The sequence below is a fragment of the Polyodon spathula genome, chromosome 52 (assembly GCF_017654505.1).
Source record: "Polyodon spathula isolate WHYD16114869_AA chromosome 52, ASM1765450v1, whole genome shotgun sequence".
In the NCBI taxonomy this organism is placed as follows: Eukaryota; Metazoa; Chordata; class Actinopteri; order Acipenseriformes; family Polyodontidae; genus Polyodon; species Polyodon spathula.
In genome coordinates, this window is record NC_054585.1 from 2,131,278 (window position 1) to 2,145,074 (window position 13,797).

The 13,797-nt window shown below is 36.7% G+C and overlaps 1 pseudogene; it reads left to right on the plus strand.

The window, feature by feature from the left end:
• The first annotated feature begins 364 nt into the window (after nucleotides 1-364).
• Nucleotides 365-13,527, plus strand: LOC121307069 (annotated as a pseudogene).
• The last annotated feature ends 270 nt before the right edge of the window (nucleotides 13,528-13,797 follow it).

The following is a 13,797-nucleotide window of genomic DNA, read 5'->3' on the forward strand; positions in this document are numbered from 1 at the left end:
AAGTAACTTCTCAGTCCACTTAAGAGACGGAATGGTGACAGTTTCATTAAATGTTATTTCTTGCGCAGTTTACGCCGTACGTAAACTTAACCTTTCAGACCATAGATATGTTTCAGGCGCTCCGCTTCAATGGTGAATAACGTTTACTTGTCTGCTTAGCATGCAATTCACTGGCGCAAGCAACAATTATAACGTATAACTAACTAACTGTACAAAACAATATGGTAAAAGTATTACCAATTTGAAATACTGTATTACCGTTCTACATACGTAGTGTATTGCGTATGTTGGGGAGTTCTATGATTAGAAATAACGTGGACCACGTGTTGTCATGGAGACGTTGTCACAAACCCGGCTAAGTACATTCTAGGGAGCAGCAGTAGAAACAGCATCGACGGTTACATATCACAGAACAGCTAAACAAAATAAAAAAATTCAAAAAATACATAATTGCAAATAATAATAATTGAAATGGAATATGTTGGGAGCACCTATGAAGGAGATTACAATAATGGCAGATATGAAAAAAACTTTACTGTCAGTGATTTGTGCTCAAATTGGATAATAAATCGAGTAGCTTGCCATAATAATTTTTCACATCCTGGATTACCAAACATGAACACTTTCTATGTCCAATATATGATTCTGGTTGCAACATAAAAACAGTATTGCTAATTCAGCACATCTTTAGAATTCACATTTTGGTGTACATTTTCTCTTTGTTGCAGCTGCACACAATTTTAACAGTGACTGCTATAGTTCGTTGGTATTGTTTTTACAGAGTTTCACAAATACTGGACTTTGACATTTCAAGACCTGGCAGCCCAGAGGGCCAAGTGCTATTTGAACTAAATAAACCCAGATTTATTTGGTCTTTCCTTGTTTTTCTACCTCTAATAATGATTTACAATGTTGGTGATTCAAATGGGTTCTTTTTGTTAAAGTTCTGATGCCCCCCCAAATATAAACATGAATCTTTCCACTTTCACCTGAAGAGGCCTCTGAGGTCTTGATTAATTATTGTTTAGTTAGTCCAATAAAAGGTATTACCTATCCTTCTCTTTGTCTGTCATATCTGGACTAATACAGCTACCATTTCCCCTACCCCCTTAATGGAAACTTAAAACCTGAAAATCAGGGTTATTTTATTATTTGATTGTGGACAGTTGTCTTTTTCCCTAACATTAGCTGCTTTTTTTTCCAATCACAATGGGCTAAATTTGCACTGGAGTAAAAACTACTGTAGACCCTCTAAAGATGTTTTACAGTGATTTGGTACATGCAGCTTTGGTATCTACTGACATGAGCAAGACCCTTTTATTATTACAAGTTGGAAGGGAGTGGAGTGTATACCCTCCAAACTGGGACTCGATATGAAGGGGAAATGAAGGATGGGATGTATCATGGCAAAGGAACGCTCCACTTCCCCCTTGGAAATAAATATGAAGGAATTTGGGAAAAAGGAATAGCAGGAGAGGTATCTGGAGAAATGTGTCTTTTGCTGTGTGCACCGTCATTAGCTTAAATCAAGTTTGATGTGATATTTTGGTTACAGTACTGTATATCAGAAACAAATACTTTGCTTAATTTACATTTTTCCAAATGTAATTTGAGCAGTGATACCCTGCACAGAGATAATTGGCTGAGATCATAGACTGGTTTTGGTTTACAGTTCCAGATGTGGACGGTGTTATTGGAATCACATGTCAATGAAGATACCATTGCATTAAACGTTACATTTATTCCTGCTTTCGTATATTGCAAGTTCTGTTGACATGCACTCATTTTTCTTTTTACTCACTGTCAATTAAGGAAAAGGGTTAAATCACACATTATGGGAAGATGTGTCTTCTGAAAAAAAAGAAAGATAATAAAAGAGGTATCGCAACAGAAATTATAATATTCAGTTCTGAATAAGAGTAAGCCAGAACAAGTGATGCATGACATCAACTCAAAATGCCAGATGTTTACTATGAAAACTACATCCTGGATTGGGCTCATCTGTGTCTATGCTGCTAAAACAAAATATATTCAGTAGGTCACTGTGTAGTGAGAGAATTATTATTATTATTATTATTATTATTATTATTATTATTATTATTATTATTTATTTATTATGTATTTATTTGGCAGACACCTTTATCCAAGGCTGCTTAGGTGTTATTAAGTACAGCATTGCAATACAGTATAGTTTACAGTAAGTGAAAATCATACTACTAAAGCACAACATGAACTAGGATGCAACAAGTAAGAATTACAGCAAATTATATCTACAAGGACATATAAGTAGTGCAATAGTGCAAGGATAAGACTATGTAGCCACCCAGAAGACCAATTCATTGTGTACTATATAGAGCTGGAAAAAAAATTTAAAACCTGTGACATGTCACACACGCATTTTTGAGGGATAAGCAGTCCCTTATTGGACAGAATAATTTGTAGTGAAAATGCCATCATTGACTTCTGTAAAATAAAAGCTTACAAGTCCTTTGCACATCAGTCTCAGATGCAATGTTCAAGACATAAGTATTTTGTGGCCTTTAAAGAGAGATGATTAATGATAATTGTAGGCCAATGTGCAATACAGCCTTCCTATTTCTGCAGATTATATTACAATACATTTATGGCAATGGCCTCTCATTTGGTTCAGTTGATTAAATTTGATATTGTATAAGTCATCATTAATGTTTGGGATGTTGAAGAAAAAAAAAATGTGATTGTTTTATAGGGAAAGTACACATTTGCAGACGGACTTAAATACAATGATGAAGACTGGGAGTACTGTGACGGTTACGACAGGATGTTTTACACAGAAATCTGTAATGGACTTAAACCAGCAGGTAAAGAAATGTACTTGATTTTTTATTTAAATAGAATCCCATCTGTAATTGTATCGATTATCGTTTATGTAGGTAATTGCTATCTGTGAAACTGAGTCTTAGAGCTTTGATCACAAGTGTCAAATTGATGAATATATTGGTATTTTTCATTGCTGAATTTGTTTGTTTTTCACAAGGTCGTTCATAGCTAACCAACTTCCCGGAGGGGTGTTATGACTGTGGCGATGGATTTTATAACCCCCAGACCAGAGTCATCATAGATTACAAAAACACATTTTTGAGAAATGCAGGTAAGATTAGAGAGAGTGGTAGCTCTTTTGCAAATGTTTTAGTGCAATTTGCATACTGTAGTAAAATACTTTAATAAAGGTGTGAAGTGGTTCTTGTATTTAGCAAATCTGCTTTTTATGAATGGTTACATCATGCGCAGATATGAAAACAGCTATAGTAATTAATAAAGAAAAAGCAGAATGGAGCAGTGAATACGTAAGGTGACATCACATAATTGTTGCCTTGCATTCAGGACCTTCTTCTCGGGTTGTGCAGAAAAGCATTCCTAATGGAAAACCCGAATATGTCATACTATGGAAAATCAGAACTAGCTATCCTTGGAGCTGGAGCCCAGTTTGTTACTATGCCAAATTTATAATCAGCAGTGGTTGCCTGTTTCTGTATTTTAGCTTCAGGGCAGGTAGGAGCTGTATGAAGTTACAGCCAGGTCACTGATCAGGTTAGACCTACTGCCATACATAAATTGCACTTTGTATGCTCTTGTCATAGCCTTTGCCTTCTAGAGGGAGCAGTGGTGATCCTAGAGAAGTGATTTATTTGGCACATTCAGACTGTAATGGTTTAATTAAAATATATACACAAACACCAGGACCTTCAGGGTTAAAATTAAATATGACGCACACCTCCACGACCACTGTGATTTAAAGTGAATGCAGTACGTCACGTTTTCATACAGGAATTCAGATTTGGATGCCAGTGTTTTACAATAATACAACAAAAAGGAAATCTCATGGGTTAGGAATTGTTAAAGTTTAACAACGCTGTACAGTGAATGTCTTATTCCAAAATGCGGTGCAGTTGTGATACCGTTTTGGTCTGTGGAAAACCCTCATTGAGGTGCAGTGTGTATTAGTGGTTTTGTTTTGTGGCTACTTGCATGATGCTGATGCTGCTTGCAAAGAATGTTAAGGTGAGTGTTTAATTAAGGCTTTATTAGTTTGCAAGAACGTAATGTATATCTGCTAGCAAACCCCAAAACTATTCATTAGGATCCTGCAATATATTTCTTCATTTATATCCGCTGTCAAAACCCACGTGACATATAATTCAGTATTTTTACTGATTGTGGTAGCTGAGGTATGTATGTGCATAAACCAGGGAAGACTAAGAATTACATTATTTTTCTATGTTATATTAATTATATTGGAAATAAAAGCTGAATAAAAGAACGGTAATAATGCCCTGAAGAGTTTGTTTTTTTAATAGCATTGTAAAATTATTTAATGACATTGGGCACTATTTCAATGATCTAAAAGGTGACGGAGCTAAATACCACCTCCTGTTAATTGCATATAAGTCCCACTATTGTTTTCTGCCAAGGAAGATGAATTGTCCTTCTCATTAACATACGTGTGATAGGGCAGAGGCCCTGCACACTGAGAAATGTGTGCTTTGTGGCTGCCTTTGCACAGCCACGTGATAATTAAATGGTTACATTGTGTAATTGTGTATTGTTTTATTAGTTAATTAGAAAAGTGTGGGAATTTAATTATTGAAGTCAGTTACCCCTGGCCACACCCTATAAAAGAACACAGGAACTGTGTGTTTGGAAAGGTGGGTCAGTGGAGGCAGTTTGCCAAGCCTGAATGGAAAGGATATAAAAAGTAAGAGAAACAGCTCTGGGATAGCTGTAGGGTTAGTGTTGTTTTATGTGTTATAGTGGTTTGTGCAACCCTTTGCTTTGTTCCTGTGTTTATTTGTGTTATTATTAAAAGTGCGTCAAGGTGCTTTAAACTGGGTTTCCTATTTCTGCCGCTGACCAGCTGACTGCACGCCACTACATCGCAATCCCTGAATACAATAAAATACACTGGAAATATGTCTGTGATATAACAAGGAGTTTTAAGGTGGCATGTGCCAGTTATGCATAGATGATATACATCTCAGTCTATTTGTTTAAACAAGATAAGCATAGAGAGGCTACTGATTCCACAGTAGCCTGACTGTAGCACACTGTACATTAACTGTAAAAGACTAATGGGTCACCAGCACAACCTTCTTGATCCAGGATGACCCTGACAGACCCTTAACGAGCGATTCAGCGATCCATTGTCTGAGTAAGAACAGATGTGCTCCAGCACCCCAGGTCACAGAGCATTATGGGAAGGGGATGTAGTTGACATCTGCACCCAAATATTGGATCAAAGGTTACATAAGTGAGGTCTGTGTAGCGGGGTTACTAAGACTTATTTCAGACTTAAAACAATGTGGCTTGTTGCAGAGAGAGAGAACACCCAACATCTGCTTCTCCACAAAGTTGGGGGATAAAGCACACAACTTTTGGCGTAACCAGCTCTTGGTATATTGATTTGATTAGTGTTTTTTGCGAACAGGTCTGGATGTACATTGCATTGTACTGTGCCAGGCTATATTGAGATACTTTTTGATTTAATAATAGTGATATTGAGACATAAAAATAGATATAATAATTACACACAGCTGTAACAATTACTAAATTCACACAATTATTGTTTTGAGATTCAGCTTTTATTAGGGAGCTCCCCTAAATCCCTTGTTTAGAAAGGGTATTAATGCTTGTGACAGAGTAGCCGTCTGCCGTGTGAGTGTGTGCATTTGCTGTGACAGGCAGGAGAGCGAGACGGAGGTTGAAGTTGATATGCCCTGCAGACGAACAGGATTTATTTACATATCAACACACTGAACAGCTCACCTGACACTACCAGCAATGGCAGCCCACAGAACACAATACAACAGACTGTATGAAAACTTTGATGGGATCTACAATCTTCTGTGTTTAACAGTAAACTAATGTTGCTGAAGAGATTAATCATGGCGGATAAACGGTTAGTGTGGATATGTGACTGGCGGATATAAGAACACAAGAAAGTTTACAAACGAGAGGAGGCCGTTCGGCCCATATTGCTTGTTTGGTTGGTAGTAGCTTATTGATCCCAGAATCTCATCAAGCAGCTTCTTGAAGGATCCCAGGGTGTCAGCTTCAACACCATTACTCTGGGTGTGATGGGTGGATAGGCAACAGATTACTGTGTTGAGAAATACATTCAGATTAAAAAATGCTGAATGAGAATTTTACAGCAGTCAAATGTCGCAGACACTAATACGTGACACTAAAAAGTAGCTGCACTTTGTGATTGTGGTCCCAGGATACTGCAGACTAGATTAGGGGGGATACTGAGAGTTTGACTTTTTTTTTTTTTTTACCCTAACAAGACCAAAAAATGTTATAATAAAAAAAAAAGGATGGTTTTGTGTAATGTTTTTAATGTTTGTAGTTTTTAGCACTGTGGTGCTTGAATAGATGCAAATAAACAGTTTGCTCACAGTAATCCAAATTAATTGACTCCTTTCAAGTCAATTACAAATATGTTCCTTCACTGGTTTGTGGTACTTGTACTTCAATGCAGTGATGTGTTGCTGATCTCTTTTGTGTTGCCCTGTCACTCAGCTCTTTTCTTTTATTTAGAACTGCTTGAAGCTATATCAAAAGCAAACAGATCAGCTATCAGTTTCTCACTGTCTTGACCTATAACTGTGGTTTTAATCGCCTCTTTACCAAATACAAAGCTCTTTACTTTAGAACAACATGTTTGGCGAAAGGCTTCAGTAATAATATTCAAAAGAATATTTGATTGCGTACAGTTAGCCAATACTTTGATTCTGTTGTTGACATGAATGTGTGGATTGCAAGCGTGAGCAGCTAATTTCATGAACTCACTGTGTCATCCAAGTGAAATCTCAGGCATAAGAAAAAATAGACAAAGCCCTAGGATTGTGGAGGAAACCAATCACAAAATAGAAAATGTTGACTGAATTGTCAGTCTGCCACCTTAGGTTTTCAGTGAAGTGAATAACTTTTCCTTTACTCATTCTCTGGTTTATGTATAATTGTGTTTGTTGGAGACATAGTCATATAAAGTAGGCTTCTGTTATTCCTGGAAGAAGGGTTGAAATACATGTATTAGGCAAATTAGCCTTTGTATACAATTCCAAGTCTTTAAACTTTTTAGTAAATGACAGATGTGTAGCAAGAGGCATTAGAGTGTGTTTGTATCTGTCTTTACTATTGTGTCGTAAAATAAGATCTGTAGAGAAAATATATGTTGTATGTTTTAATTGGTTGGTAATTTTTTTTCCCTTTTTAAACAGTTTAACAGAAAGTTGTTAAAATATAAGAGTGTGCTGGAGTAAATAGCTTTGAGAATCTAAACCTATTTGTCCTAAAAGTACCACTAGAAAATATAAACAGAAGAGCAGGCTATGATAGAATGTGATGAAGACACCAATAAGTTTTTCTTTTGTCCCATTTTGTCTAACCAGATTTGTCCATTATCATTGCTTGGACTCCCAGGGTAAGCCACCAATGTAGGTGAAAATGCCAAATACAGTTGTATAATTCTTTTGATTAATACCAGCATCAATACCATCTTGTAGTTAACATCTTATTGTTAGTAAGCGATCAGTCATTTATTTGCTTAATACACACAGTACGTATAAGACTTATTGATAAGTACATCGTTGATGATACATGAAATAAACTGCTAATATTTTAGAACAAGACGTGAACTCAAGTTTTTAATTTAAGGGCTCCTAAACTTCTAGCAGCTCTTTGGAAAAAAAAATAAAAAAGCAGAGCAATAGCTTGGCCAGTAAATGTGGCCCACAGTGCATAACCATGTGTAGGGGGGGAGGGAATCAAATACCTACAGTACCTACCCAGGATTTGACCTCTGAGTCGAGTTACTGCAAACCAGTATTTTTTTTTTTTTTAAAGAGTGGCCTTAGCAAAGACCTATCAAGAACAAGAAAAATACCTAGTTAAAATAAACTTAATTAACTATATGTTCAATACAGTGTAGAGTTCCCTTGTTTTATTTTTAACTTTTCTGGACAAAAGGTGCATTTGTCAAAATGGGTGTGAAGACAAAATATATTGCCAATAGCCTTCCTTTAGGAACACTAGTGTATCAGAGAACAGTACTTTCTCAACATGAAGAGGAACTGGACTCCCCCAAGAGAGACGGTACAGGCTACAGGGCCAGAGCAGTAGAGGAAAAGAAAAGGAACAGCTGCAGGTGGGAGGAACTAGGGGAAAAAGCCTGGAATAAAAGGGACCGGGCCCAGAACTACTGCTCTGTAGGCTGGGCAGGAAGGGACAGGAAATGCCCAGGATTCAGGCCAAGTCTTGAAAAGCAGCAAAAGCAGATGGTAGGAAACATTGAGGAAGTTCTTTACACAGCTCTAAAGGCTAGACAGGTTAACCGAAAGTGGCTCTGTCTCTATCAGGTCTGGGAGTGGTATTTTTAAGGATGCCCAGGTTCTGGCCTTTCACCCGTGTTCTTTGTGGAGGGCTGTGCTTTTACTGCAAAACAGGGAAACAGAGGCACTCCTTTGGAACAGCTATTTTGGTCTTTATTCTCAACAGGGCCACTGTCAAATATACATTTTCCATAACTAGATTTAAAAAAGCTGATAATATAATAACAAAAAAAAAAAAAAAAAGCTTTAAGTAGTCTTTTCAGAAGCATTAATTTTTTTCTAAAAAGACCACACTTCAGCAAGTAAGCTTTAAGTAGTCTTTTCAGAAGCAGCATGTGTGGTTGAAAAATTACATTAGTTAGTAATTTGGTAAAAAATGATCTAAACAAAAACAGCAAAATCTGATATTAAATAGGTAAGACATTTTATATTCTGAACATGTAGATGGTAAAATGGTAAAAAGTGCTCACCGCGCGCACCAGCGACCCCTGTGGTCTGGCTGGGCATCTGCAGGCTTGCTTATGAGCTGCCCAGAGCTGCATTGTCTTCCGACGCTGTAGCTCTGAGGTGGCTGCTTGTGGGCCTGCAATGTGTAAAGAAGTTGTCGGCTGACGGCACACGCTTCAGAGGACAGCATGTGTTCATCTTCGCCGCACCCAAGTCAGCGCATGGGGTGGTAGCAGTGAGCTAAGCCTAAAAATAATTGGCGATTCCAAATTGGGGAGAAAATTATAAAAACAATTGGCGACTACTAAATTAAAATAAATAAATGAATTTAAAAAATGGCAAACGGCCTGTAACTGGTACATTTAGTGAAGTAATTTGACAATTTGAAATCCTAACTGTAGATCTAGTTTGAGATTTACAGTATACACTTAAGGTCAGTGTGTTCCTGTAACTGAGGTTGATTAACCTTTACTAAAGTTCACCATCCAGAAACCTACATAGAGAAAGCCTTTGCTTCACCAGACAGTGAAAAGCAGATCTATTTTTAATATGTCATGGGGCCTGTTTTCCTTTTCACAAATTGATCCTGACTCCTGCTTTACCTTTGTTTATAACATTCCAGTAAGTGGCTTGAACCTTTATTGGTGTATTGTTCAGTGTGGTTTCCTGTGTTGAAAATAATTACCCCTTTGAAACCTGTGAAGGATCACATTGAAAACATTGAGTGGCCAAGGATAACAACCTGACTGGAGTCTCAGCCATTCCATTGTAAGTCAAATGAAAGATTTTTAAACAGATAGTATTAGTGTAGTATGCAGTGGTGTGTTTCTTGCAGATGGGTAAAAATTTATACAAATGTTTCTGTAAGTAAAAATTAACTACCCTGGTCAGAAGCAGAGGACACCTAGTAACCTCCCAGACATGGGTTAGTTTTAAGGAACAAAAGTCAGTAAATTCAAAATGGTGCAATGTTGTGGCCAGAGAAGGCACTTTTGTGCATGATTTGTAAGCAGTGGACCGGGTTTAAATAACTGATTTCATTGTAATTTCTTTTACAAAGGCTACAATACCCATTTTGTCTTTTGAGTCATATGCATTTCCATACATATCTTCAAATGCACCTTTAAAAGACAATTATGTTTTGTATTTTTGCCCGTCCCCAATTTGGTTATGTCCAATCATTGACTTTTATTAAACTGTAGACTCTCAGGGCAGATCATACCAATTTTAATATTATATTATGGTTTATTGTAAAGGGTGGTGTTGCTTTGAATACCCTGGAAACGCTGTATCAATTCTGACAGAACTCTGACGTGGTCGATTTGCACGAGTGTAAAAAGACGCAGGATTGAAATTTTACAGAAGTTTCCAGTGTCCTGTAAAATAATCAGGACTAAATTTCAACAATTTTGTTAAAGATTCTGAAACCACCTGTTTATGTGGTGATGTTTAGTTCTGTGTGAATTGGGCTTTAGATTGCACATAGTTACTGGTACACCAGGCGGTCCCTGCTGGAAACACTGGTACTTCAGATGAAAAAGTTGAAAATCACTGGGTTAAAGGCAGTAGGACAAATGAAAAAACATTGATTTTGTTTTTCTTTTTTCCTTAATGCTAGTATTAGCTGAGGCCATCATTTCTATATTAATCTTTGACTTCGACGTCTCATTGCATGTGGGTATGAACAGTTTGTGCACACGCACTGTCCAATCAAAGGAGACGAAGGCTGAATCTGGTGTAAAAATGACTGCTCAATCACAACTAGGCATGTGTTTGACTGATTTTTTTCTCTCCCACATCGAATAATGAATTTCAGGGGGGGGGGGGGGGGTTCAAAGCCCTAAAACCACCCCTAGCTACGCCACTGGTAGTATCCATGTGTTTGTGCCAAAACTGGTTCTTTCTGGAATGGAAATTCAACCTCTGGGCTGTTTTTCAATTATCCTAACATTATCCTCTTTACCATTCAAAAAACCATGACGATCTAAATACATATGCCGCCTGTGTTAATTATGTGTGCACGGTACTGCACGTAAAAATCTATTGAGAGTCAGTCTGATTTTTTACCCTCATTTATTCTTGCTCTTTTGTTTTGGAAGAAACAGTTTTCCTTTTGAGTATATTTTACGGATTAAGATAAACATATTTTAGCACGGTGCCACTGCTTCCTTTCCTGTACTGTATATTACACGTGTGCCAGTTGGCACTATGTGTAATAAATTCATTTTTCACATTTAAACAATACTTATATTCAAGTCGTGCTTTTTGGATTTGAGAAAACATTACATTGACTGGGATTTGTTTTCTTAAGTTAGCCCAGCTACTGAAGGAGTAAACTTTCTCTGTCAGTGTGTCATGTCTTCAAAGCCAGGAATATTAGCTCAAGGCTGTGAAATAACATTGTAGAACTTGTGCTCTTTAATGAATAATGTCTTTGCTACAGAAGGCTTTTTACTATGTAGACTGTAAAGCTACCACTTGTATTAAAGCAGCCGTTTCTCCTGCATTTTACATTAAAATAATTAACCTGCCGGATTAACCTGTTACTTTTTTTATAAATGATATACATTTTCAATCTCTATTACAGCTCACAAAACAGCAGACACCTAACAGTATTGTAGAATTGATATTTCCAACATGAGCTTAAAAGGTAATAACTTTCTGAAACATTTGAAAACTATTTTTAAAACCTTGTGAGGCACTTCCAATCAGTAAGTGTAAGCATCAGAGTTTATGTAACGGGTAATGTGGTGAATCTATTGTGTCACGTCCCGTACCTTACAGATACACCAAGAAATAACTAGTGCTGAAGAATTGCAAAAACAAAACTATGATTAAAAACATTCGTATATTGTATTGGATAAATAAATAGATAAACAAAATGTAATGAAAATAAGTTATTTTCACAGTATTCAAAGCAATGCTGTTCTAAATGTAGTAATTGCAATCAGCCTTTGTGGTGAAATCTGCTTTTCCAAGCATTGACAATTAAATACTTTTCAAGTTAAATCGATCATCAGAATATATTATCATTCAGAGTTTCTAATGGAGCTCAAATGCTTATGAATTGCATCTGAATTATAATAACTCCAGCCACCCACTTATACAGCATGTTTTGTTTTTTTTTCACAGTTGACGTTTGTTACTGTAATATGTTTCCTGGTGTCATTCATGACAGAAAAGAAAGGGAAAGAGACATTTACACTGTGCCAAAAAATGAAACGCTTTTTAATTTAACAATTTTGAGCTGATTAAAGAGTCCTAGAAAATAATCACGGCTGTTTCAAAAGGAAAATTATACCAAAGGTGAAAATGTGCCTGTGCCTCTCTCTTATTAGCATATTCACAGAATCACAATTTGGGAAACGGTAATTACAGTTAGCTATCCGCTACTACCAATCAAACCAAAAAGCATTAATTGGTTTTAAATAGTGATGAAATGTGCTTCTTGAATCTGACCTCCATGTTGTGGGTGGTGGAAACGGGCAGGGAAAGAATAGGGGAAATATTTAGTTAGCATGCAGCTGCCACAGTGTGGACCAGGCATCTGTGATTTAAATGGTTGGCTGCTCAGCCAGGTAGAGTGTGAAAAGGCTAGTCAAGAGGCTGTTAAGGCCATTGCTGGCAATTACCAACAATCAGGCAGGGGTTTAAGACCTGTTCAGAACAATAGGCCCAGTTTGCCATGTTTCAGGGGTTACCACTGAAGAGGTTGCAGCTGCACGCAGTGATTCAGATCCACCATAAAAGAACTACCTCGCTGTAATTAGCACCCCGTTTCTATTTCAACTATAAAAAACAGTATATTTATAATCTAATGTTTTAACCCTTCGAAAGCTTGCGTGTAAAAGAGATCCTTCTGAAATGGGCTGGAGGTTTTTATGGTTATTTATTTTGTGGGTTACTCTTTCGTTAGATTAAATTAATCATTTCAATAATAACTATCTTGTAAACACAGCAGAAAGAAATTGCTGTTCAGAAAGCAAGTCTCCTATTTTAATTGCAAACACAATTCTGCTTCAGTTCTGCCACAATCAGTGATAACCGCCAGTGTTTATTGTCTTGTTAAGAAAAAGCTATTTTTGAAGAAAGAAAAATAGGAAAGCATCAGGGATGAATAAATATAAAAGAAATACATACAAAATGAAGTATGTTCATAATGTTTTTCAATAAATTGTTTATACAGTGAAGGCCAGATCCTTAATATATACATATTGTAGCCTAGGACCAATATATTTCTGAACATTACAAATGATTAAATAAAGCATGTTAAATACTTCAAAGCTACTACAATAACATATAGTTATACCTATAGTGAACCTATACTAAGTGATCTGCAAAATCAATGCAGTGGTTCTGAACAAAGTAGCATAGTGGTATTAACCATTGATAGGATTGTGCCACAACTGTAGTGTTTTGATATTTTATCAAACAGTGGTGCCATGCAACGGTGAAATATTTGTTGTAAAACTATTGTGCAGTCAGCAATGCTTCCAGTTAGGTTTCTTCAGTGATATGTGCATACCAATGATCACATGCAATTTCTGCAGTTAAAGTCTCCTAGCAGTATCCACTGTGTTTTGTTAATACAGGATTGACATGTCTGACAATGTGTGTATCTGCCTTTTCAGATGATGATAAGCATGAATGGATTGTCAGGACCTGTCGAAAATGTTGGGATGAGATAACTAGATACAAGCCTAAACATTAGCGACAGACATTCTCTGCTTCTTCATGGTTTATCTTTTTTTACTTTCTTTCTGTTTCAGAAAGAAGCTGCAAATATACCGCGGTCTAGTCTGTGTGATAGCAGAATGCTTCTTAATAGGTTTCTTTCAAACATTTTTGAGATGTGTGGTCCTGTTTCATATACAAAACACAAATCTGGTATTTTAATGATGTTTTGGCAATAGTCCGAAAACAGACAAGAACTTTGAAATACAAAACAGTCACATTTCGGTCAGCTAATATAGATTGTGCT